General features: G+C 40.0%; 1 pseudogene; it reads right to left on the bottom strand.

Annotated features, from left to right (window-relative positions):
* Nucleotides 1–789: 789 nt before the first annotated feature.
* LOC103271662 lies at nucleotides 790–23744 on the bottom strand (annotated as a pseudogene).
* Between the last annotated feature and the right edge of the window lie 2961 nt (nucleotides 23745–26705).

Below are 26705 nucleotides of genomic sequence, written 5' to 3'. Positions count from 1 at the left end.
AAACAAACAAAAGACAAAACAAAACAAAAAAACCCAAGCAAAAACCTAAACAAAAAAACAAACTATACCCTCCAAAATAAAATTCACTCTGAGGTCATTCCTATAACTCCAACTTCCTTTCAGCTGTGGTCTCCAGCACCTCTCCTCTACTCTCAACATAGGCTGATAGAAGTTGCTCTCAGTATGGGTCAGATGCCCCAAGGACTACTGTGGGAGGAGTGTTGATCAGATCTGGACTCACCTGACTTGCAGCCAATGCTGTCAAGTCTCCCACACAGATCTCACATTCCTGCGCCTGTCCCATTGTGGAGGAGGGGCGTCTGTCTCTACGAGTTTGATGAGATAACCTCTAGGTCCTAGGATGGAGACTGGGCAGAACTGGGTAAGACAATGCAGGTCTCTGCCTGGTCCAGCGACAGAGAAAATGGTACCCATTGGCATTTTCTCATCCGTGGCAGGGGTCCTTCCCAGCTCTCCAGCAGCTTCAATTTCAGGGCAGTGGGGAGTTGTGGTCACCTCAGGAGGAGACCCCCAGATGCATGAACCCGAGTCTCCCCTCAGAAGGACTTTCACTCACCCACCAGCACACACCCACTCATGCAGAGAGTCTTTATGGACACTCACTTTTGCTAAACACAAACCAGTCTGTTCTGGCACCACCTTGCTGGAAATCCAGAGCTGTCATCATTCTCCTTTTCCTCATCATCCCTATCATTTTCAGAACCACAGAAGCCACCGTGCCCTCTGGTGACCATTTGCTAAGAGAGTGGATGTAACTGCACATGCATACTATGCCCTCCAAGGCAACTTTAGGTAGATAAGGCCTGGAAGTTTCCCTGGTGTCTGCCTTCCCACATGTAGACATGACGACTTCTGTGTTCTATTCACCTCCCCTTGAATCGGGTTCAGGCTGTCTACCACGGCTGACTCTGCCACTGCTGGGTGCTCCACCAAGGCACTCTCCACCTCTGCAGACTCGATGCAGAACCTGGGGATTAATTAACTGTTCTGGAGCAGATGCCAGGGCTGGAGTGAATCAAGTCCTCAAATCTCCTACTCTAGAGGTCACATTTTTCTGTGGCACAGAGGGTAAGAATCATAGGGAGCCAAAGACCAGTAACCTGTCTGCTTCATGGGGCCAAAGTGTGAGCACCTGAATGTTCAAAGCTAAATATGCAAGTCTCAGGTTCTCCCCAGGGCTTCTCACCTCACTGCCTCTGCTGAGGGAGTGAGCGAATGCTTTGTCCTCCCAGAACTCTGAGTGCTTGGCCCAAGCCACTTCCTCCAGCATGAAATCTCTCAGAAGCCTCAAGCTTTGTCTTAAACATTCATGCAAACTCTGCATCCTAATCTCCATTATATCAGTGTGCTCTATTTTATTTTATTTTCTGGCTTTTATTATGTATACTTAAGGTGTACAACAGGATATTTTGATATCTATTTACATAGTAAGATATTACTGCGGTCAAACAAACTAGCATATCCATCATTTTACATAATTACCTTTTTTGTGGCATGTCATGGCACCCACTCCCTTAGCAAAATTCCAGTACATCTGCATGTCTTAAAAAATTGTTTTAAACCTCAGTTTTTCTGAAATATTCAAGAACAATTTCTACGATAGTGTAAGGTGTCCTTTTTTAAATCACAGAGATTAGGGACAAGGGCTCAGAGCCTAGCAAACTCAATTCAAATCTGGATTCCACCCTGTACTATCTTTGAAATGTCAGTCAAATTTCTTCACTGGTCAGCAACTCAGCTTCCTCATCAATAAAGTAAGAATAATAATTGCATCTCTTTTCTAGAGGTAGGTTACATAAAACATTAAAGAGAGTTTTTAACATGGTAGGTACTCCATTTAAAAGTTAGCAATTTGCCGGACTCGGTGGCTCAGCCTGTAATCCTGCGCCTTTGGGAGGCTGAGGTGAGTGGATTGCCTGAGCCCGCGGGTTCAAGACCCGCCTGGGCAGCGAGACCTCATCTCTACAATAAATCAAAAAATCAGCCAGGCGTGGTAGCACATGCCTGTAATTCTGGCAACTTGGAAGGCTGAGGTGGAAGGATCGCCGGAGCCCAGCAGATCAAGGCTGCAGTGGCCGGAAGCGGCCACTGCACTCCAGTCTGGGTGAAAGAGTGAGACTCCAACTCAAAAAAAAAAATAAAGTAAAAAAAAATAAAAGTTATCAATTATTTTGTGTCTCCTGTGACATCTCATGTCATGTTAGAGGAGTACAAACACGTAATGAGCTTTCCTAACCCTTAGGAACCAAAACTAAGACTCCCTTTCCAAACCACACCCCCCTTAAATTGTATGATGATCTGTTATGGTTTCTCTTCCAGATCCTCTTGGATTTTATTTTGATTGATTCTTCTAGATGCAGGGATCACAGGAGGTGATCAATATCTGGAATGAGGGTATCATACACATGGCTCAATTTAGAATTAGACCGAGGTTCTGTGGTGTTATGAGGTACATACTGGTTTTTGTTCCCAGTTCCCAGTTTATAACCCCTATAGCCCTTGTTATGCTTTGAGGGGCAGGCCTCAGAAACAGAATCTCTAAGACTTTCTTCTGTCTTCCTTTCACCTGCCTCAAGTCAGGTCTCTAATATTTCCCCTCCTTTCGGATTGTGTATCTTAAGATTCTCCCTAGAGAGTGTCCTACCCTATACTCTGGGGGAAGAGTTGCTGATATCATAAGCTTCAATAAAAGCCAAGTAGACTGTGTTTGGAGAGCTTCCAAAGAGCTGAATGTGTGAAAGATAACAGAAAGGTGAAGATAAACTCATCCATGTGCCAAGAGGGTGGTACACCCCAACTCCATAAGAACAGAAGTTTCTGAGCTAGGGACCCTTTCAAACCTCACCCTATGTGTCTGTTTATCTGAATGTTTATGTGTTTCCTTTAAAATATGCCTCCTATCAAATCAGTAAGCACCATTCTAGCAAATTAATTGAACCCAAAGAGAGGATTGTGGGACTGCCAACTTGAAGCCAGATGGTCAGAAGTTCTGGAGGTGAGCACAAGAGACAGGTGAGGGGAGGGAAAGAGAGAAAGTCTTGGAGACTAAGCCCTAATCCTATGGCATCTGACACTATTTCTAGATATACAGTGTCAGAAAAGAATTGGAGAGCACCCAGCTGATGTCTGCTGCTTGGTGGTTGGGAGAAAACCCCACATTTGGTCACATAAGTCTTTTCTGTGCTGTTGTTTATTATGGTGGTAGAATGAGAGCAGAAGGAAAAGTCCTGTTTGAAAGAGTTTTCTCAAAGCAGGGTCCATCACTAATGCATGAAGGAATGTGAGGGTAAGCAAGTCTCCAAGTGGTATGTGAGGGTGACAACAGCCACCTGAGGTTCAGTCACACCTACCCAGAGGCAATGATGACATCATCGCCCTTCCTCAAAACCAGATGTAGTCCTCCTCATCCACGATTACTCATTCCCCAATGTTGTAAAAGTCCCCACATTCCACCTCAACTGTCTTCTCTGAGCTACCCTGCAAGCAGAACAGAGTTCCTTTGTGGAAGGCAGTAAGTTGAGGGATGAAGAGCCACAGCCTTGGGTTCAGATCTGAGTCTGGATTCTGGCTTTGGCTCTGCCTAGTACCTGGGCAGGTTTTGTAGTCACTTTAGGTCTATGTTTCATGTAAGCACACCATGAATGCTGCTGCTCAATTAGTGGATGTGATTAAACCGACTTTAATGAGAATCTTTAAAAAAACAGCAATTGACTTTGTGTTGCACTCCACTAGAATAAAATTTCCATTGCAGCATGAATATTATTTTACACTGTGTGTTTATTTTATTCACTGTCAATGTGCCTGGACAGATAAGAGGAGCCAATAAACAGTTGTCGAGTGAATTTTCGTCCCGAAAAAGAGAGAAAATGAAACAGAGAGCTTATTTAAATAAATAATAGTAGAAAACTTTCCAAGTTTGAGGAAAGACATGGGTATACAAATACAGAAAAATAGACAATCTTTGGCAGGGGTCAGGGGGCAGGGGCCTGTGTCAGTATTTCCAGCACTTTGAGAGGCAGAGGCAAGAGGATTGCCTGAGCCCATGGGTTTGAGATGACACCTCATCTCTATAATGAACCAAAAAAATTGCCAGGCATGGTGACACATGCCTGTAGTTCAAGCTCCTTGGAGGGTTGAGGTGGAAGGACCACCTGAACCCAGAAGGTCAAGGCTATGATAGCCATGAGTGTGCCAGTGCACTTCAGCCTAGGCAACTGAGTGAGACTCCAACTCAAAAACAAAAACAAACCAAAATAAAACAAAACACCCAAAACCAACAAACAGACAAAAAGCTTCATGTAAGATAAATCCAAGAGATCCACACTGAGACTCATTAAAATGAAATGGTAGGAAACCAAAGAGAAAGAGAGACTTGAAAACAACAAGACAGAAGTGAATCATCCACATACAAGATACAAGGCATCTTCAGTGAGTTTATTGGTAGTTTCTTATTAGAAATATTGGTGGTTAGAGGCAGTGGGATAATATATTTTAAGTGCTGGAAAGAAGATACTTGTTAACCAAGAATTATTATATTCTGTACCTCTGTTCTTCAAAAGTGAGGGAGAAATTGAGGCATTTCTAGATACACACTGATAAGATTTATTATCTTTAGATCTGCCTTACAAAAAATGATAAAGATATAACCTTCATGTTAAGAAACTAGATATTAACACAAAGCCACCTAAAGATATAAAGACCCCTGATGGCCAAGCTCAGTGGCTCAACTTGCAATCACAGCACTTTGGGATGTCGAGGCAAGTGGATTACCTGAGCCCACGGGTTCAAGACCAGCCTGGGCAACTTGGCGAGACCTCATCTTTACAATAAATCAAAAATTAGCCAGACATGGTAGCTGCGTGCCTGTAGTTCCAGCTACTTGGAAGGTTGAGGCGGAAGGATCACCAGCACCCTGCAGGTTGATGCTGGAGTAGCCATGAGTGTGCCACTACACTCCAACCTGGGCAAGAGAGTGAGATTCCAACACACGCACAAAAAAAGAGGATCCCAGGAAAAGATAAATACATGGGAAAAAAGCAAGTAATATTGAAATTTTGGTTTATATCTCCACTTTAAGTCTTCTATGAGCTGTACAAAAATGCATAAAAATGATATAAACATGTTATTGGACACACAATGTATATAGATGCAATTTTGGGGCATCAACAATATAAAAAAGAGACAGAAAAGTATACAGAAGTAGAATTTGTATAGGTAATTGAAGTTAAGTAAGTATCAATTCAAATTAGATTGTTATAACTTTAGGATGTTGTTATGTAATTTCTATGGTAATGTCATGAAGAATATATCTATAGAATATAAACAAAAGGAAATCAGAAACAAAATATGTTACTACAAATAAAATATAAACACAAAAGAAAAAAGTTATGTGAGAAATGAGGGACAAAACTTGCTTTATGCCATACAGAAGACAAATGGCAGAAGTAAGTTCTTACAAATAATTACCTTAAATGTAAGTGGATTAAACTCTCAAATCTAAAGGTCAGAAATTGGCCAAATTAATAATAAAGCATGACCAACCTATATGCTGCTTATAAGAGACTCATATTAGATTTAAAGATACAAATAGGTTGAAAATTAAAGAATGAAAAAATATATTCCATACATATAGTAGACTCAGAAGAACTTAATTGCTATATGAACATCAAACAAAATAAACTTTAAGTCAGTCAAAGACAGTTGCAAAAGATAAGAAAGAAAATTATATATTAATAAAAGAATCAATTCACCAAGAAGATATAACAACAATAAACATACATGCAACAAACATCAGAGCCTCAAAACAAATAAAGCAATCACTGACAGAATTGAAAGGAGAAATATACAATTCTACAATCATAGTTGGAGATTTGAATATATTACTTTCCATAATGAATTAAAAAAAAGAAACAGACTGAAAGTCAATAAAAAAACAGAGGACTTGAGCAACACTATAAACCAAAAGGTCCAAACAGACATATATAGAATATTTCACTCAACAACGGAAGAATAAACTTTTTTCTCAAGGGTACACTGAACATTCTTTAAGACTAATTATATATACAACACAAAGGAAGTATTAATTACATTTCTAAAAACTGAAATCATACAAAGTATCTTATCCAATCACATGAAATGAACCTAGAAATTAATTACAGAAGGAAAACTAAAACATTCACAATTACCTGAAACAATTAAGCAACATTCTCTTAGTCAACCAATAGATCAAAGAAGAAATCACAAGGGGGGTAAGTTATTATCTGGAGATAAGTGAAATAAAAACACAACACACCAAAACTTACAGATTTCTGCAAATGTAACAAATAAAGAAATGTACACATATACTCTCTTGTTCAGGCTGTTATAACAAAATGCCATAAACTTGGGTAGGTTGTAAACATTGATTTTTCACAGTTCTGGAAACCTGAAAGTTTAAGATCAAGTCACCAACAATTTTGAATTCTGATAAGGGCCCACTTCCTGGTTCATAAATGACTGTCTTCTTGTGTCCTCCCATAAAGAAAGGGGCAGCAGAACTACGGGTATCTCTTTTACTAGGGCATTAATATAGTTTATGAAGACTCCTCCTTCATGGCATAGTCGTCTACAAAAGGCCCTGCCTCTAAATATCACCACACTGGGATTTGGTACTTCAAACTAGGAAATGTTAAAATGTTTTGGGGAGACAAAAACATTCAGTATTTAGTACCTATACTTAAAATAAGATCTCAAGTCAATAATGTTGCTTTAAGGAACTAAAATAGGAGAGCAAATTAAACCCAAACACAGCGGAAGAAGGAAATAAAGATTAGAGTTCACATACATGCAATAAAGAATAGAAAAATGATAGAGAAAAGAAAATTAAAAGTTTCTTTGAAAAGATCAACAAAATTTACAAATGATTTGCTAGCTTGATTAAGAAAAGAGAGAAAGAGAAGGCTCAAATTAGAAAAGCAAGTTATAATATAACTGCTAACTTTAGAGAAATACAAAGGATTATAAAAGAATACTATGAACAATTATGTGTCAAATGATTAGTTAACCTAGTTGAAATAGACAAACTACTAGAAATAGACAATCTACCAAAAATAAATCAGAAAGAAACAGGAATCTAGTTAGATCTACAGCCAGCAAAGAGACAAAATTTGTAATCAGAACCTCCCAACAAAGAAAAGGCCTTCACCAGATGGCTTCACTGATGAATTCTAACAAATACTTAAATAATTAACGACAATCCTTTCAAAGTCTTCCAAATAGTAAGGAAGTAGCAAAACTTTCTAACTCTATAAGGCCAGCATTACCCCCCTGACATCGAAGTCACACTATGAGAGAAGAAAACAGCCGGGCTCGGTGGCTCAGCCTGTAATCCATGCCTTGGGAGGCTGAGGTGAGTGAATTGCCTAAGCCCGCGGGTTCGAGAACCACCTGGGCAACTTGGCGAGACCTCATCTCTACAATAAATAAAAAAAAATTAGCCAGGCATGGCAACGCACGCCTGTAGTTCCAGCTACTTGGAAGGCTGAGGCAGAAGTATCGCTGGAGCCCAGTGACTCGAGGCTGTGGTGGCCGGGAGCGGCCACTGCACTCCAGTCTGGGTGACAGAGTGAGAATCTGACTCAAAAAAAAAAGAGAAGAAAATGACAGATGAAAAATCTTTATGCAAAAATCTCAATAAACTGAGAGTAAACCAAAATCAGATTGGTACCAAAAGTATTATAAAATATGACCAAGTGGAATTTATTACTGTTTCAACATATGAAAATCAGTCAATATAATAAACCACATAATAAAATAAACAGGAAAAAACACGTAGTTTTCTTCACTAATGCAGAAAAAGCACTTAGTTTTCTTCACTAATGCAGAAAAAGCACTTGGCAAAATTTAGCTTCCTTTCATGATAAAAACACTAAATAACCTGGGAAGCTTCTTCAACATGATGAGGCCACATGTTAAAAACACATAGCTAAAGACATGGACACTAAGCACCATGAGGCCGAACAATGACTGAGACAACACTGAAATCAAATAACAAATTGAAAGACTCCTGGAAACAAATGAAAATGAAGAAATATCTTACCAAAACCTCTGGGATGCCACGACATCAGGTTTAAGAGGAGAAATTATCTCTATGAGCACACATCAAGAAAATGAAAAGATCAGAAGTTGAGAGCCTAACAAATCACCTAAGGGAGCTGCAAAATGAAGACCACCAAAACCACATCTTTATCAGAAGAATACAAGTCACAAAAATAAGAGCCAAAATATGGGACATAAAAGATAAAATATCCTAGAAAACATCAACAAAACAAAAAGCTGGTTTTTTGAAAGAATTAAGAAGATTGATGGGCCCCTAGCCAGAATGACCAAGAAAAAGAGAGAAAAAACCCAAATAAATAAAATTAGAAAAACAAAAGATCAAATCACAACTGACACAGAAGAAATAAAAAAGATTATCAGAGATTACTATATGCACCTATAAGAAAACAAACTTGATAACCTAGATGAAATGGCAGACTTTCTGACATCACACAACCTCCTCAGGTTAAAACAAGAAGAAACTGAGACACTAAATAAACCAATAACAACCCAGGAAATTGACTCTGTCATATGAAAACTACCTACAAAAAAAGCCCTGAAACAGATGGCTTTCCAGCAGAATTCTACAAATTGTATATGAAGGAACTGATACCAATCGTATTGAAAGTATTCCAGGCAATTGGGAAAGATGGAATTCTCCCCAAATCACCTTATGAAACTAACATTACACTGATACCCAAAATGGGTAACGATCCAACAAAGAAAGAGAACTACAGGCCAATAGCTCTTATGAACATAGATGTAATATCCTCAACAAGATTCTTGCAAATCGGATCCAAAAACACATCTCAAATATCATCCACCACGACCAAGTAGGCTTCATCCCCAGGATGCAGGAATGGTTCAACAGTCACAAGACCATAAATGTCATTAAATACATCAACAGATTTAAATGCAAGAACCAAATGATTATCTCATTAGATGCAGAAAAAGCTTTTGGTAAAATCCAGCATCCCTTCTTGATAAAAACCCTCAAACACCCAGGTATAGAAGGAACATGCCTCAAAATAGTAAGTGCCATTTATGACAAACCCACAGCTAACATATTGCTAAATGGTCAGAAACTAAAATCATTTCCCCTGAAAACTGGAACAAGACAAGGCTGCCCACTCTCACCCTTCTTGTTCAATCTTGACTTGGAAGTCCTAGTTCAGGCAATGACACAAGAGAAGGAAATCAGGGGTATCCAAATAGGAAAAGAGGAAGTCAAGTTATCCCTCTTTGCTTGTGATATGATCTTATGCCTTGAAAATCCAAGAGAATCTGTCAAAAACCTACTTACACTGATAAAGGACTTTGGAAAAGTCTCAGGGTACAAAATAAATGTGCAAAAGACAGTTGCATTTCTTTACACCAACAACAAGCAGGAGAGATCCAAATAAAAAGCACAATCCCATCCACAATAGCTACCAAAAAAATGAAATACCTCAACACCTTCCTAACCAGAGAAGTGAAAGACCTTTACAATGAAAATTACAAAACACTTTTTTAAGAAATCCAAGAACACAAAAAAATTGAAAAATATTCCATGCTCATGAATAGGAAGAATCAACGTTGTTAAGATATCCATCGTACCACAGATAATCTACAGATTCAATGCAATACCCATTAAGCTACCGACATCATTCTGCTCAGACCTGGAAATGACAATACAGAAATTCATATGGAATCAAAAACAACCATGAATAGCTAAAACAATCCTTAGCAAAAGAAACAAACCAGGAGGTAGCACACTTCCAGACTTCAAACTTTACTATAAGGCTACAGTAATCAAAACAACCTGGTATGGGTACAAGAACAGACATATAGACTATATGAAACAGAATAGAGATTCTGGAAGCAAAGCCTCCATTCCTCAACCAACTCATCTTTGACAAAGCCTCCACCAACAACCACTGGGAAGAGGAGAACCTATTCAGTAAATGGTGCTGGGAAAACTGGCTGGTCACACACAGAAGATTGAAACAAACCCCCTACCTATCACCATACACAAAAATTAACTCTAAATGTATCCAAGACCTGAATGTAAAACCTCAAACTATAAGAATCTTAGAAAACGCAGGAGACAGCCTTATGAAAATTGGAACTGGGAACCAATTTCTATTCAGAACCCTAAAAGCCAATCAATACCTTAAGAAATAAAATAGAGCAGTGGGACCCCATCAGATTAACGAGCTTCTGCAAAGCAAAAGAAACCATCAAGAGAGCAGGAAGACAGTCCACACAATGGGAGAAAATATTTGCCAACTGTATCTGACAAAGCCCTAACATCTAGGATCTACAAGGAACTCAAACGCGCCAAAAGGATAAAAACAAGCAGCCCCTTTAAAAAGTGGGCAAAAGACATGAATAGACACTTCTCAAAAGAAAATATATGGGCAACCAACAGACACATGAAAAAGTGCTCAGCCTCACTCATGATCAGAGAAATGCAAATCAAAACCACACTGAGATACCAGCTAATTCCAGTAAGAATGGCCTTCATTAATAAAACAAACAAGATGCTGGTGAGGATGTGGAGAAAAAGGAATGCTTCTGCACTGCGAGTGGGAATGCAAACTGGTACAGCCTCTTTGGAAGACAGTGTGGTGATTTTTGAAAGAACTAGAAATTGACCTTCCATATGACCCAGCAATTCCCCTATTGGTAATATACCCGGAGGAATTCAAATCATTCTACCAAAAAGAGACCTGCACATAAATGTTTGCTGCAGCTCTATTCAAAATAGCAAAAACATGGAACGAACGATTTTGCCCATGGAAACTGGACAGGATAAAAAAAATGTGGTACATATACATAATGGAATGTTATACAGCCATAAATAAGGACAAATGTATGGGCTTTGCAGCAACTTGGATGGATTTGGAGTCAATCATACTCAGTAATTTATCACAGAAACAAAGAACAGAGTTCCATATGTTCTCACTCATAAATGGACCCTGAACAATTATAATGATATAAGAAAGCAATTGGCAGTAGTGGGAAACTGTCAGGGGAGAGGGGTGGGATTGGCAGTTGAGGGAAACTGCTAGCGTAGGGAGAGGTGTAGCACATCAACAAGGGTACCTGCATGATTAATACTGTATACCTAAACCTGAAATGTACCCCACATCTTTATAACAAAAATTAGAATTAAAAAAATTAAAAACACATATCTAATAGATTATTAATTGTGGAAGACAGAAATATTGCCTACTAAGATCAGAAACAAGAAAAGAATTCCTATTTCCACAACTTGTATTTGACACAGTACTGAAAGTTTTAGCCATCTCATTCAGGCATGAAAGAGAATAAGAGGCAACACAGTGTTAAAGAAAGAAGCAAAATCATCTCTACTTGCAGACATTATTTTATGCATAGAAGCCTCTAAGAATTTTACACACTCAAAAATTTGTTAAAGGTAATACATTTAGCAAAGTGGTAGAAAACAGGGCTAACATACAAAAAAAGGGTGCATTTTTATACACAATTAACAATCCAAAAGAAGAAATTAATAGAGCAATTCCATTTACAATAGCATAAAGAAGAACACAAAACAGTTCAAGGAATAAATATAATCAAGGAGACATAAGACTTGTACACTGAAAACTATAAACATTGCCAAAAGAAATTAAGGAAAATATAGATAAATGGAAAGACAGTCTATATTCCTTGACTGGAGACTTAATTTTGTTACAATAGCAATACTACCAAAGCTATTTACAGATTGATTGCAATATCTATCAAAATCTCAATGGCCTTTTTTGTTGTTGTTGAAGAATTAGAAAAATCTATCTTTTTTTTTTAAAGTTTTTTTTTTTTTTGAGTCGGAGTCTCACTCGGTCGGTCAGACTGGAGTGCTTTGGCCGCTCCCGTCCACCACAGCCTCACCTGCTGGGCTCCGGCGATCCTTCCGCCTCAGCCTTTCGAGTAGCCGGAATTACAGGCATGTGCTACTACACCCGGCTGATTTTTTGATTTATTGTAGAGATGAGGTCTTGCTGCCCAGGCGGGTCTCAAACCCGCGGGCTCAGGCAATCCACTCACCTCAGCCTCCCAAAGGCGCGGGATTACAGGCTGAGCCACCGAACCTGGCGAAAAATCTATCTTAAAATACATACAGAATCTCAAAGAACTCAAATCGTCAATACAATCTTGAAAAAATAGAAGACAGTTTGAGGATTCATACTTTATTTCAATATTGACCACAGAGCTACAATAATAAAAGTTGTATGTTACTGGCATAAAGATAGACATATAGATCATTGGAGGAGAATAGAAAGCCCTAAAAGAAACTCACATATGCTGTCAATTGATTTAATCAATGGTGCCAGAACTATTTTTTGAGGAAAGATTAGTCTTCAACAAATAGTGCTGGGAAACTTGGATGTCAGGTAGCAAAATAATCAAGTTACTTTATGACGCATACAAAAATTAACTCAACAAGGACCAAAAACCTTCTGGTGGAATATAAAGGGTGCCGCTACTATGGAAAAGAGTTTGGAAGCTCCTTAAAAAGTTCAACATAGAAATTAGAAATTCCACTTCTAGGTATATATCTCCAAGAAGTGGAAGCAAAAACTTGAACAGATATTTGAACACCAGTGTCCACAGCAGTATTATATACAGTAGCCATAACTGGAAACAACCTAAATACCCCTGCCCCTGCCAGAGATGACTGGATATGAAAATGTGGTGTATATATACAATGGAATATTATTCAGACTTATACAGAGATTGCATTTAGCTCCATGCTATGACATAAATGAACCTTGAAATATGCTAAGTAAAAGAAACCAAGTTCAAAAGGATGGATGTTGTGTGATTCCACTTTTATGAGGTACCTAAAATAGGCAAATTCAGAGACAAAAAGTGGATTAGAGGTTACAAGGTGCTGGGGAATGTTTAATTGTTTAATGAGTACAGAATTTCTGTTTAGGATGTTGAAAATTTTCTGGAGTTAGATTATTGCGATGCTTTCACAATGTGTAAATTTACCTGATGTCACTGACTGTACAGTCAAAAATAATGAAAATAAATTGTATGTCATATCTTACCTCATAAAAAGAAAAACATAATTTTCATGAAGGTAAATCAATACTTCATTGCAATGAAAGCACGTGAAATTGGAGACCCAGGTGTGGGTATCTGTGACGAGCCTTTGAAAAATAAAACCTACAGTGCTCAATAAAAAAAAATGAAAAAAGAAAGCCATTACTTATATCCTAAAATGGGGCACACTCCGTTCCACTTTAATCAAAATCTCCGTGGCTAGGCTCAAAGCATCAACATTTTCAAAACCCCCTTAAATGACTCTAAAATGCAGATATATATATCTGTGCTTCTCAAAGATACCTGAACATATATATCCATGTTTAATTTTTTAAAATCTACCGTTAACATTGTGCTGCTATGATTATTCTAAAGCCTGTATGGTTGGTGTCACTTGGTATCATACAATGGTCCAACCCCAGCAGATCTACTTTGAGGCCATAATGTGAGAACAGCAGTGACACCAGGAGAGTCATCAATAAAAGTGTCTTTGGAGAAGGGAAATAACGTCTGGGATTGAATCCAGGATCTAGTCACCCTTTCATGGTCAATATAGGAAGAAAAGATTTTCCTCTTGGTGGTCATTACTATCTTGGATTTTGTGAGGACTATGGTTTGTTTCATCACAAGTTTCAGCAGGTTTCTTTATAGTTCATCCCAACTTTCTAGAATCCCTGGATTCCTAATTCAGGTTTTGGGACTCAAGACTTTTGAACCTAGACCTGCCCTTAATTTGATGTAAAGAAGACACTACTTTCAATATGCAAGTTTTCTCTTTATAAAGTAGGGATGAAAGGTTCCCTGGAGTCTCAGTGAGGATAAATGATTTGTTCAACTCTGTTGTTGTCATGTGGGATGGTATTATTTGGATTGAGTCAAAGTCTATCCATATAATCTTCACCTCAGAAGATTGTCAAAACATGAGTCTGATGGCTCTGAAGTCAGTCTTTGAGTTTAATAAAAATAAGTTTCATTGAGTTGGGCAATAAAGGAAGATCTGAAGAACTTTCAGGATACAGAGCTTCCTGTAGGGATTTTTGGGGACAGGATGAGGGTCATTGCCTCGTAGCACAGGAAGAGACCTATCAGCTTGGTGGGCTTGATCCTGATGCCAGTGTTTCCTTCAGTGTTTGGTGGCAGGGTGTTGCCCTTGTCATCAATGATCTGGAGTAAGAGGCCTGTGGATTCCACCCTGTGGGACTTCCCAGCCCTTCTTCCCTACCCAAGCTTTGCCTGGTTCATTTATAGGGCACCACTGAGGATAAACGGGGATAAGCCGGGATAGTGGTAAAGGAACTTTTCAGAAAATAGAATAAAATTGTCAAAAGTCTTTGAAATCAGCAAATGTGAAACCTGAGTCAAGGATCTATGGTTCATGGGTACATAGACATCACCAACATGTCTTGAAGCTAGAAAACATTGATCAAGAAAAGCAAAGAGCATCAGCTGGTAAGGAGAGCTGTCAGTGCTGCCTTTAGGTATGCTTTCCCATCCGTTGTGTGTGATGCCTCTGGCTGCCAGGGTGAGCTTCCCGTATGCCCACAATAACGCAGTTTTCAACTGAAAATCAGAGGAAAAATAGGAAGAGTGGAGGAAGGGTGACTGTGACAGCATGGCTGGTTTTGACACTTGGCATTAGACAATGGTTCAAACTTAGCTGATCCCTAACTGCTCCCTGTCAATGCCTTTAGGATAAGACCTGGATGCTGAAGGGGTGGGATGATCTAACACAAGAAACCCAGTTTTATCTTCATTCCCCAGGAGACACCACAACCTAAGTCCCTGTTCGTAGACAGAAGAGGGTTAAGTTTGACTAAAGAATTCAGGCTGATCACAAAGCAGCAACCCCACACTCACTTTGATGCTGCACGAAGATCCCCTGTGCGTTAGCTAGAATTCTATTCAGGGGTTTTCTGAAACCAACATGGGTTAGGTATATACTAAATGTGAAGTCTTCAGATTCCAGTGGGGAGGCAAAGAAAGAAGCAGAGGGGTGATCTCTGAGATGTGGGCAAGTAATGTGGGATGTTGGAGTGCCCATCGCGGGCCAGGCATGTATCAGTTTTCCAGGGGAAGGTCATATTTCCAATTAACAAATGTTTACTGAGTGATAGGAATTCTGCCAGAACTCCTTGGTGTGTGCTGAGATTGTGTAGGTTGCCCATGTCGTGCTCTCTCCTGGCATTGCCTTATCCCCATTTATCTTCCTGATGAACTTTTTTTCTCCTTTCTGGATCCTGTGTCCTTCAAGTATCATTCTTGCTACAGCTGAGTGATTTACAATCAGAGGAAGCTTTGAAATTTGAATCCCCAACATATTCACTGTGTGCCAATTAATCCCTCTTGATCACTATCAAAGAGGGATAAATATAACACTTACCACTCAGAGTTCTTGTAAGTATTTGGAAAATTCTTTGTACAGTGTGAGGCATGCACTTAGTGTTCAATGAGTGACTACCACTAGCTATTACTCAGACCCCAAGCAGAGTCAGTTGAAGGATTCTCCTTCTGCAGTATTTCCTCCATACTTCTATTGTGGCATTATAATTTTTTAGCTTGCCTGTTTCTCTCAGTATATAATGAGTATCCTGAGAATAGGGGTTGTCCTATTCACACCTGACCTCCCAGCATCTGGCATTATACCTACCTAAAATAACAACAAGGGCCACAGTATTTGCAATGTGAGCATGGACTGTGGATGGACACTGGCCAGAGCCTTACAAACTTCTTTTCATTTACTTTATTTCAGTCTGACAAAATTAACATTATAATTTCCACTTTAGAGATAGGGAAGCTTCAATGGCAGCCTTATGGTCTGTCTTAAAGTCATAATTGTCAGAGTTGAGACTTAGACCCTGGTCTAAGCACTTGGGAGAGGACGCTCCTTCCCCTCTGCGATATCACTGCTCACATCTGAAAAATGTTGCACAAATGAGTGACTGGTGCAAAGAGTTGATGCAAAGGAACTGGAGTTACAGGTTAAGTGTGTTGCACTCATCCACTCTCCTCCTTGCCAAATGTGATCTGTGGTTCGTTGTATCATAGGCCCAGAATCTCAGCATTTTTCAGACCTGGAAATAGTCCAATTAACCAAGTTATTATTATTTGCAAAAAAAGTCAGAAAAGTATGTGAGTGGGAATTGACACAGACATTTCATACGAGGCCCAAAACAACAATCACCTCTGTGTGCTAGTGGGACAACAGGGATAGGGGGAAGCGGTTCTGTCCAGCATCAGAAATGAATTGAGAATGTAGTGAAAGAGAGAAATTTACTCATGTTATCATTGATGAAGACCTTGAGGTTTCAGGCATGCATGATTCTCTAAATGCCCTGCCTTGCTAGTGGCTCAGTGATACTGTCGGAGGGTATTTTGTTTGCATGTACAGGTGTTTGGTGTGTATAGAAAGCCTCTTTCCTTTCATCCACCCTGCTAGTATCCCATAATAGAACCTGCCTGAGGTCTTCCTAAGCACTCAGGATCGAACTTTTGGGGCCAGGTCTTACCTGCCTCTGTAGTTCCAGGGAGAAATGGTTAAGTTGGCAGGACTTACTGGTGGTGGTCACAATGTTGCTGGGGAGAATCGGTTTCCCATCACTTTTTTGGTCTCCTCTGAGCTAATGATATCAGGGACAGTAGCAAATGTCTTTGGACACCTTTAAGTTTTTGCTCAACAGTTTTCTGCACATTAGTTGCTCAATACATTGATGTGTTTTAAATGTACTTTCTGTCCATTGATTTGGGGCACCTTAGCTTAGAACTTTGGAGCTTCCTTTTGGCTTCAAGCAATACTGTGCACACACTGGGGCCTCCGAAACACACTTGGCATAATCCAGCACATGTGCTGGGCTCAGTGGCTGAGCAGCACATCCTGACTGGCCAAAACGGACCTGCCCACCTACCATTTCTGACTCTCTGTAGCCCACATAGAGCCGGGGGCAGGTCTATCTTTTCCACTGCTTGTCCCCCTCAGGCAGGACGGCCTCCCCAGTAGTAGAGAGGTACTCAAGGATGGGAAACCTGCAATTTGGGGAAGACAAGGTGTGAGGCCTTGTATGCTCCACCCCAGCTCAGTGTATTAAGTGCTCATGGCCCTTTGTTCGATCATTCATCCTTCTGCTTCCTCATTTTTAAATTTACTTCCTGGTCATTTTACTGATGATCAAGGCCATGCAGATGCCACTCACTTCCTGTCAATCCCTGTGAACCCTTCTGCCAGGAAATGAGAGGGTGGTGTTAAAGTTATTGGATTAAATCAGGGAAGTTTGGATGCATTTGGATGTTGATGTAAAAAGAGGGAGAAAAATGTGTTACTCATAACTAATTTTAGAGACACATTCTATGTAACTAAAGGGGATATTTTAATAAGCCATAAAGGGACGATGAACAAGACCCCAAAGGCATGATAGGGTCATAATAGAACTACACAACCTTAATATAGTTTGGGTGTTCGACACCTCCAAACCTCGTGTTAACATTTGACCCTGATTTTGGAGGTGAAGCCTAGTGGGAGACATTTTGGTCATGGAGGCAGATCCCTTAAAAATGACTTGGTGTCATTCTTGCTGTAGTGACTGAACTCTTGCTCTATTCTTTCATACAAAAGCTGAGCTTGGAACCTCCCATCTCTGTCTTGTTCCTACTCTCACCATGTGACACCTGGCTACTTTTCCCCTTCGGCCATGATTGGAAGCTTCCTGAGACTCTCAGCAGAAGCAGATGCTGACTTTGTGTGTCTTATATGGTATGCAGAATGATGAGTGAAATCTCTTCTGTTTATAAATTATCCAGCCTCTGGAATGCAATATAGCAATGCAAAGTGAACTAATATAAGACTTCTGTGGAGTCTCGGTCATACTAACTGAAGGACTTTTGTATTTCTGAAAGAACATACACATTAGGGGTTGAAAATGAGTTGTCAGGACTTCAGAGCAGATTTGACTGTGTATAGTAAAGAAAGAAAGAGAAGGGTCAAAGTACTGACAGAAGGAATTTCAGAGAACAGAAAAGTCTGATGCAAACATTGTTTGTAGTTTGCTAGCTACATCTTGAGATATAAACTCTCTTTTCAATTTCCCCATGAAGTTTCCCTAAAGAACACAAAAATAATCACAACATAATTATTGGATTCCTTGAAGAAATGGGGAAGGTGTTGAGCTCTGAGAGCCAAGTGAATCAAGCAGGCATGAGGCTAAGTTTGGCTCTTGGTGATGAGGGAAGTAGCAATATCTGGACAATTTTCCAACTCATCACCCTTTCCTGGTACAGACAGGGTCAAGAATTATGGATAGGAGAGCTAGGGTCATTGAAATTGTCTTCCTCATTCTTCTAGAGCATAATCCAAAGTGCACAAAGTAGGCAGACTCTCAGGTGGAGTTGTTAGTTATGCCCTGATAAGATTTTCACTGTGTTTGGAGAAAGACCATCATCTGAGGAAGGTTGCAAAGAGTAGTTGTAATATAAGTTTTGCAGTACAAATGAAAACAGAATACAGCCAGACAGAGGCTTCGTGAATAACAGTCATTTGTAATTCTGAGTTAGTTATTTCAGGGTAATCATTAAATTCTTTGATATGTTAACTCTTGCTTCTTAAACATACTGTCTGTTATTGTCAAAGTAGCTCTTTCCATTTCAGAGTCTCTAAGAGAGAGACAGGCACTGGAGGACATCAGACATCTTCAGTTGCAGTAATTTCCTGCCAACTCCAAAATGCAATGGCCTCAGCTGTGTGATTATGGGGAAGTAGGGATATGATGGGCTGAGGACTCTGGTTTTCAGCTAGGGACCCATCCCCTTATGTGGACCCCTAGACCACCGCCTTTCCAGCCAGGTCGCAGAGGTGTACTTCCAAATCATATTCCTAAAGACATGAAATTGAAACTAATTCAATCATATTGCCTTCTTTGAACTCATTCCCTTCTGCTCTTCTCTGTACCCAGATGTGCCATCACTGTCCACAAAGATGTTCAAGCCTGATTCCTGGGAGTCAACCTTGTAACCTCCTCCATCTGCCAAGTCTAGCCAGAAGATCCAGTCTACTCTCTGTCTCTCTCTTGAAATCTCAACTGTGTTAAGTGCCTTTATGTCTCTGGCATCTGGTTCAGGCCATCACCACCTTGCACCAGGATTATTCTAAGAGCCCCTAGCCAGTCTTCACTAAATGCATTCTAACTTCCTCCTAACCCATTCTCCATTGTGCAGCTACACTGACCTTTTAAAGATACAATTCTGATCAGTTCTCTTTCTCACTGAAAACCTTTCCGTACCTTCCCATTGTTTCCCTAATAAGGTCCAAACTCTACATCAAGGCCTGTAAGACCCTCTATGATCTGAGGTCTGCTCGCTCTCCCAACTCTTCCTACTGGTCCTTCACCACATACCCTGGGCACCAGCTATTCTCAAGTATCTGTAGTTCCATGAATAACACTCGTTAATATCTTTGTGCCTTTGCACATATCATTTCTGCACAGAAAGCTCTCTTTTCACTCACCTCCATTTCTCCAGGTTATTTGATACTCAATTGTTATAATTAGTGCAAATACACTGTATAATTAGTACAAATACACTGTTCCGGTATATAAAAGAAGACTTCTCTGCCCTCTGCTCTCATTGGAATATATTTAGAATTAGGACTGTTCTGAATATAACTACCCGGAGAGGAGGAGGGACAGGGAAGGCGTGGTTAGGTTTAACGTTGGTTAACTGATCAGCCCAAATTTAGAACTTCAACCCCTATCTATTGTTTGATCTATGTTAGTGTAATTGGCTTGGCACAGCTGGGTTACAGACATTTTCTTTCCTAGAAGTTCACATTTATGAAACTCTGGCCTGAACCAGATGTCAGAGACATAAACTCCCCCATATTGGGGGATGGTGAGGCCCTGTCACCTCAGGTCACCCTGCTGGAATATTGTGTCCTTCCCCACCAGGATGTGGAGCCACTGTCAGAAACACAATGGCTTATCATTTGTGTAGCTTGCAGAAAACCTGTTGCTTCTTCCACACCTCCTGTGAAGACACTCAGGAAGACACAAACATGCCTCCATTGTTGTTCCGAGGCTTCTGTCAGTCAAACATTTAGGATTTCCTGCCTCTAAGTCTCAGACACTCAATGATGTTATCCAAAAGAGAGCTGAGCAGAAAGGAAAAATAGGATGAAATCACTTCTATTATTTTCCCCAACACACACGTTCGAGAGCACACATACACACCCACTCCCCTTACTTCTGACCTGTGATCTAGACTTTAAGCCAGTGCCCTCTTTTCTACCTTACAGGATAGAAGGACCATAAGGCAAGCCCATGGCTGTGTTTTGCCATCTTTGGGAAGTCTGTGGTCCCACTAGTGAAGAAGATGGCCATCGGGTCCATGGTGTGATCTCGGGATGCTGATCTGCAGAGGAATTCAAGACCAAACAAAGAGAAGTTGTGTTTGCTGTTTTTCATTCTCTGGGGAAGCAAAAGAAAACTCATGCATACATGAGGTATGAGCAGAAAATTGGGAGTTTGCAATGCTAGGGGACACTTGTTATGGTCCAGGAAATCCTCTAAGTGGTATTCAGATATGAACGTTTTTCTTCCTGAGAACTACCCTAGCAATTGAGTACTAGTCGAATCATATGTGTTTTGCAGACAAGGAATCTGAGGCTCAGAGAGTTTAGGTAGCTTGTCTGAAGACATAAAGCTAACAGGTAGAAAAAGCCAGGATTCAAACTCCATCTGAGCTATAGTCTGTGCTCTTAACCACAATGCTTAGCATTTTTAAAAATGTAAACTAGTTTTATAGGCATTAAACTTTGTGACCTCTGTGATAAGAATATGTAAGAGAAAGTAAAGGGAAATGAGAGTCAAAAGTATACATATAATTACTACACTCAATGCATATCAGCCCTGGCATGAATTTGAGGCGGCAGGTAGAATCTGTGATTCCCAAAGTGTGCCTCGGTTTTCAGGGGCTTCTCCTAGACTGAGAGGCTCATAGGCCTAATATAACTGTAAATTCAAGCATTCTGTGGAGTTCAAAAGAACTGCAAATAATCCTAATGTTGGAGGAAGCACTAACTGTGTTGTTCTTGTTGATAAATAGACAATGGTACCATACTTTGAGCAATTTGAGATATATTTTCAAGCATATTCTTGGTTTTACTGTTTTCATTTAGTTGTCTGATTTTAGAATTTATCATAAGCTGTGACTTTACGGTAATGTTTTCCTTTTGAGGTTGAAATAAAAAGCTTTAAAAACTCAAGTGTCAATCCAAAAAAACAAACCCAGCATGGGTCTTTGTTTAATGTGAGCCATGCCTAAAGAGTGACAGAATCAGAATTTGGGGATGGAAAGGTCCTTCTCATCTCTAGCACTTCCTTAATTTTGCCTGTAAGGTGCCTCTCAAGGCACCCAGTCCCTGGAAGATGGAAAGTGCATGTTCCCAGAGCTGCCTGTCAGTCATGCCTAGAAATTTCATTTTTCTTGAAGTCTCAAGTTTCACCTTAAGTATTTATTTTAATCTTTCACTCAACTTCTTCACATTTTATTTTATATAAAATTAAGACTTTAGATTTCCCACTTACAAGAAATATGGAACACAGTAATTCCCTGATTTACACATCTCATAAGAATAGTACCAAATGTGAGTATACTTAAATGAAAGGAGCATAAAAGTTAAGCTTCCTGAAAAGGTTCAACTTTTGCAGATAAAACGAGAGCAAGAGAGGGGAAGTAACTAGCCCAAGGTCATGCAATGGATCACCTACATCACTAGGAAGAGACGCTTCCTGCCACTGGCTGTTTGTCTCCCAGCACTTGGGAGTGGATGACCTTCTCCTATCTGTGCACAGAGACCATACTTATTGGCCCAGAAACTCACTTTACCAGTGATCAATAGTCCAGTCACCCTTTGTGGCTGGGATCAGACATCAGGAGCTTGGTTTTCAGATCAGGGCATTCAGACGCCACAGCGCCCACCTCTGGGGCAAGGGCATCTGTGGTCAGGATGCTCTTGGCTTTAGACATCTGTTGTCGGTAGAGAATGTCTTTGGCCTTCAACTGGGTCATTCCGGGTATGAAAATAATCCCTGAGAATGAGAAAGGAACTGCTTGTTTGATTTCTTCTACACAACCCTGGGAGTTAGGCTGGGTTTGTCTGCATATAAACCCCTAACCTCTTGTTCTGTAAAGTATGGTCCACAGAACAGCAGCAGTAGTACTACCTAGTACACATGATCTCATACCCTGTGGCAAACCTACTGAATCAGAGTCGGCATTTAAAAAAAGTTTTTCTAGTGATTCCTATGCACATTAAAATTTGAAACATTTTTTACTCTAAGTGCATCTGGCTAAAAGACAAGTGAACTCTGCTTTACACAAGATCTGGGATATCAGATGTGGATAAGACAGCGTCCCTGACATAAGGGCTAGTTTCATCCCTGTCCCATCTGTCCTCTATCACTTCTCTCTTTCAATCCTTGATGTATGCACTTTGGAAGATACAATACTGCCATTGTAGTACTCCTACCAAAAGTTATTGATCTAAATATAATCATAAGGAGTCAGAAATTAACATTTTGAGGTGAATTCTGCCAAAAAACTGGCTTGGCCTTTTAAAAAATATCATAATCACAAAGAGAAGACTGAAGTTATTCTATAATAAAGGAGTCTGAGGAGGTATGACAACTAAATGCAATGCATGATTCTTGATTGGGTTATGGATTTAAAGAACAAAAGTTTATAAAGGACATGATTAAGACAATTGAATCATTTTTATTATTGGTATACTTCAGGTAACTATATTGTAACCGTTAGTTTTCCTGTGTGATAATTTTGTTATAATTATGTGAAGGGAATATTTTGGATCAGATGCCTAATTCTGTGTCTATGGGTATTTATCTGTGTTTATTGGTGTCACAATACCCACAAATAAATGTTTAAAAAAATTCAGTGAGAGAAAGCAAGAGAGAGAAAAAGTGAAAGAGACAGAGAGACATTGTGCTCAAATATGAAAAATGCTAATAATTGGTGAATATTTAGAAAAGCAAGTATATCAGAGACTGTGCAAGACTAAGCAGGGGTGTGTGTGTGTGTGTATGTGTGTGTGTGTGTGTGTATGTCTATGAGAGAGAATATATGACTTTGGGGTTGAGAGAATATGATATGAGAGTATGAGGGAGAGAGTATGAGGGACTGTGAGGAAGAGAAAGACTATAAAGAAGAAAGAGGGTAGTGAGAAAAGAAAGCATTTTGTCTCCAACTAAATTATTAATCCCCAGAGGGCATGCACCCTTGCTCTATGGTCCTAGCACAGGATCTGAGGCTAGACCTTCTGAGCTGCACTGATGCAAGTCTGGGTATTATCCCAGGACCAACTGTCTCTAGGTCAGCCCAGAGGTTCATTGGAGCCTCCAACCATCATGACCTGTTCGGATGCAGCCCACAGTCACCATCCACCACTCAGGCACTCAAGGCAGAATCAATGCCAGGCCATCTCCTGGCTGAAGGCCACAGGTGTGTGTGAAGACATTGGCTGCATGGCAGGTTAGGTCTGTCATCTCTCTGAAGTTCCACTTTACCTCATCTTCTTGGTTGTTTACACACCAAAAGGCTGGGTTTTGAACAAGATCGTGCACGATGTGTTACTCTTGCTTCAAAGGAAAGGGCCATTTATTTGACTAATCCACTACCATAGTCACATTCCAGTGTGAGCATAGCTCAAGGATTGAGATTCCATTTTTAAACATTTATAGAGTCAAAAAAAGCTGGGACTTGGGTGGGATCCAACAAACTTCTTCTGGTCTACTGTAGCCATCATGCTTCAAGTCACATAAGACCATACACAGTTATGTCTTCTATTTAACATTTAAAACTCCATTCAATTATGTGTCTGTCTTGGTGTCATATGGACAGTGGGCTCCCCTCTGTGCCTCAGTTTTCTCATCTATAAAATGGGGACAATAATGCCACCTAAAAGCTAATATAGGCCAGGCTCAGTGCCTCAATCTGTAATCCTGTGCTTTGGGAGGCCAAGGTGAGTGGATTGCCTGAGCCCACGGGTTCGAGACCCACCTGGGCAACTTGGTGAGACCTTGTCTCTATAATAAAAAAAAAATTAACCAGACGTCACGCACTTTTAGTTCCAGCTACTTGGAAGGCTGAGTCGGAAGGATCGCTGGAGCACAGCAGGTCGAGGTTGCAGTGACAGGGAGTGGCCACTGCACTGCAACCTGGGTGACAGAGTGAGACTTCAACTCAAAAAAAAAGCTAAAATAACTCACATGAGAGTTTTGAATGAGTAAAGCACATAAGAGTGCCTGAAACATAGTAAGCACCCAATACATATAATTATTACAATAAAAAATTTTTAAAAGCTTACCTAATTGCTAAATATTTTGGAATTCTAAAAGTAAGGTACTTCTAGAAGAGAGAACAGCAAGCTAGAAGTACAAGAACGCTTCATGCCCCCACTTTTTTTTTTCTCATAGCAACATTAAGTAAACAACAGACTAGCTGAAATAGCTTTATGGGAGCTCTAGAAAAGAGTCAAGGATATTCAGCAACTAAATAAATGACCAAAACATGAGAAACCTACTCAAAATGGTAAGAAATTTTGTGATGTTTTGCTTCTTCTTGCCTCACCTGATCCCTCCTGTGGTGCAGTGTAGTCAAAAGGAATCCAACCAATTCCTGTCTCCTCTCTTAGGACTGAAAGAAAAGAGTGGAAATTGCAAAGTTCTGGTTTGTTCAAGGGCTGTCTGAGAGATTGGTTTCTGCCTGCCTAACTTGGAGGTCAGATGGAAACAGCGACATCATTTGGATATCAAGTTGGAGGTCTCTGAAAGCAATGGCAGGTGCCATAAGGTGAAAAGTTCAGATCACAGTCACTTAAGGGCAAGAGACTATGGAAAGAGGAACACAATTGAACATTCAAGGCCCTGAGAAGAAGCAGGGATGAGACTTTTAGAGAAATTAAGAAACTTAAAAACAACCATTTAAATGGGAAAATTGGGGAGCGGGAATGGAGCACTCACACAGCCCAGAAGAGATAAGTGCCAGAATATTCCCAAGCAGACCTCAAGCCTTCACACTGAGAGGACTGGAGAAGGTCTTTCCTTGTAGAAGTCAGTATGCAAGACCGAGAGAGGTGGCTGTTTTTTTCTTCAAATACATCACTTTCACACTTTCAACAAATCATAATCCATGCAAAAAAAAAAAAGAAGAAAGAAAGAAAATAAAAAAGAGAAGAAAATATAGCCCATTTGAGAGATCAAAGTATATCTTCAGAGACCAAGTCCTAAAAAAAGATGGGTTAATTACTAAATAAATATTTTAAAATTGTCTTAAATATACTTAAAAAAACCAAAGAGTAACACAAACACAGACCTAAAGAAAATCAGAATAACTAGATAGGAATAATAATAATATTAATAAAGAAGTAGGAAATTTTTAAGAGAAACTAACAGAAATTTTGAAGCTGGAAAATACAGCTACTGAATAGAAAATTTACTAGAGGAATTCAATAGCAGATTCATACAGGTAAAAGGAAAGTAACAGTAAACTTTAAATCAGGTCATTTAGAATTATTGGATCTAAGAATTAAATAGAAAAAAAGGAAGAAAAGTAAACAGAACTAAGGAACTTGTGGGACACTTATCAAGCAGGCCAATGCACACATCATGGGATGAAGAAGACAGAGATGAAAGGGAATAGACCTTATTTGAAATAATAATGGGGAGTCCTGGGCAGGACCAGGCAGTGGGTGGCTACAGCCCAGGTGGAACAGGGAAAAAAGACATATACTAGGTCAATGACCCAAGCGTGTGACTTCGACTGGGCTGCCAAACTTGCAGTCAGGGAAGAGCCATTTGGAGAATAAACCCAGTTGACGCCCACAGCCCATGGCTGATGGCCATCTTCCCAGGTAGAAAAGAAAGAACCACCACCAAACCCTGCATCCCTGCAGGGTGGAGCCTGCCTCCTCCCCTGTGACAGAGAACTCACTCTATTTCAAAAGCAGGACGTGGATCTGAACAGTGAGGGAGCAACAAAAAAGTCTTTCTCAGTGGGGAGGCTCCTGGGTTATAAACTGCAGACAGAAGACCCATACCTCCTTTCCCCGCAAGCTTGCTCTCCGCCAAGTGCTAGCAGCAGAGGTCAGAAGCTGGTATGACTATTTTAGAAGCAAGAGAGAAAAACAGCAGTGACAAAAGTCTGCCACACAGTACAGCAAGAAGCAGAACTGAATTATAGAGCGAGAAGAGAGACTTGTCACAAAATAGGAAAAACAACAGCAACAACAACAATGAAAAATAAAGGCAACTCACAGAGTCCTTGTGTATGTGCTATTAGAACACAAACAATGGAATCTTCCAGAATGACCTGTCCCAGATGACAGCCCACAGCCCACATTTTTGCCTCCAGAGATTGGAAGGCAAAAATGAACAGAAACTAAGAAAAACTAGAAGCAAAAATCACTGAAGCCATACAGGAAGTAAAAGTGGAATTGGTCAATTTCTGAAAAGCCAATTCTGATGTAATGGAAATAAATAAATAAAAACAAACCTTCATCC

This window comes from Carlito syrichta, unplaced genomic scaffold, assembly GCF_000164805.1.
Source record: "Carlito syrichta isolate Samal-C Ts95f unplaced genomic scaffold, Tarsius_syrichta-2.0.1 Scaffold311832, whole genome shotgun sequence".
In the NCBI taxonomy this organism is placed as follows: Eukaryota; Metazoa; Chordata; class Mammalia; order Primates; family Tarsiidae; genus Carlito; species Carlito syrichta.
The sequence above is the reverse complement of the archived record's forward strand: the minus strand, read 5'-3'. Positions and strand labels throughout refer to the sequence as shown.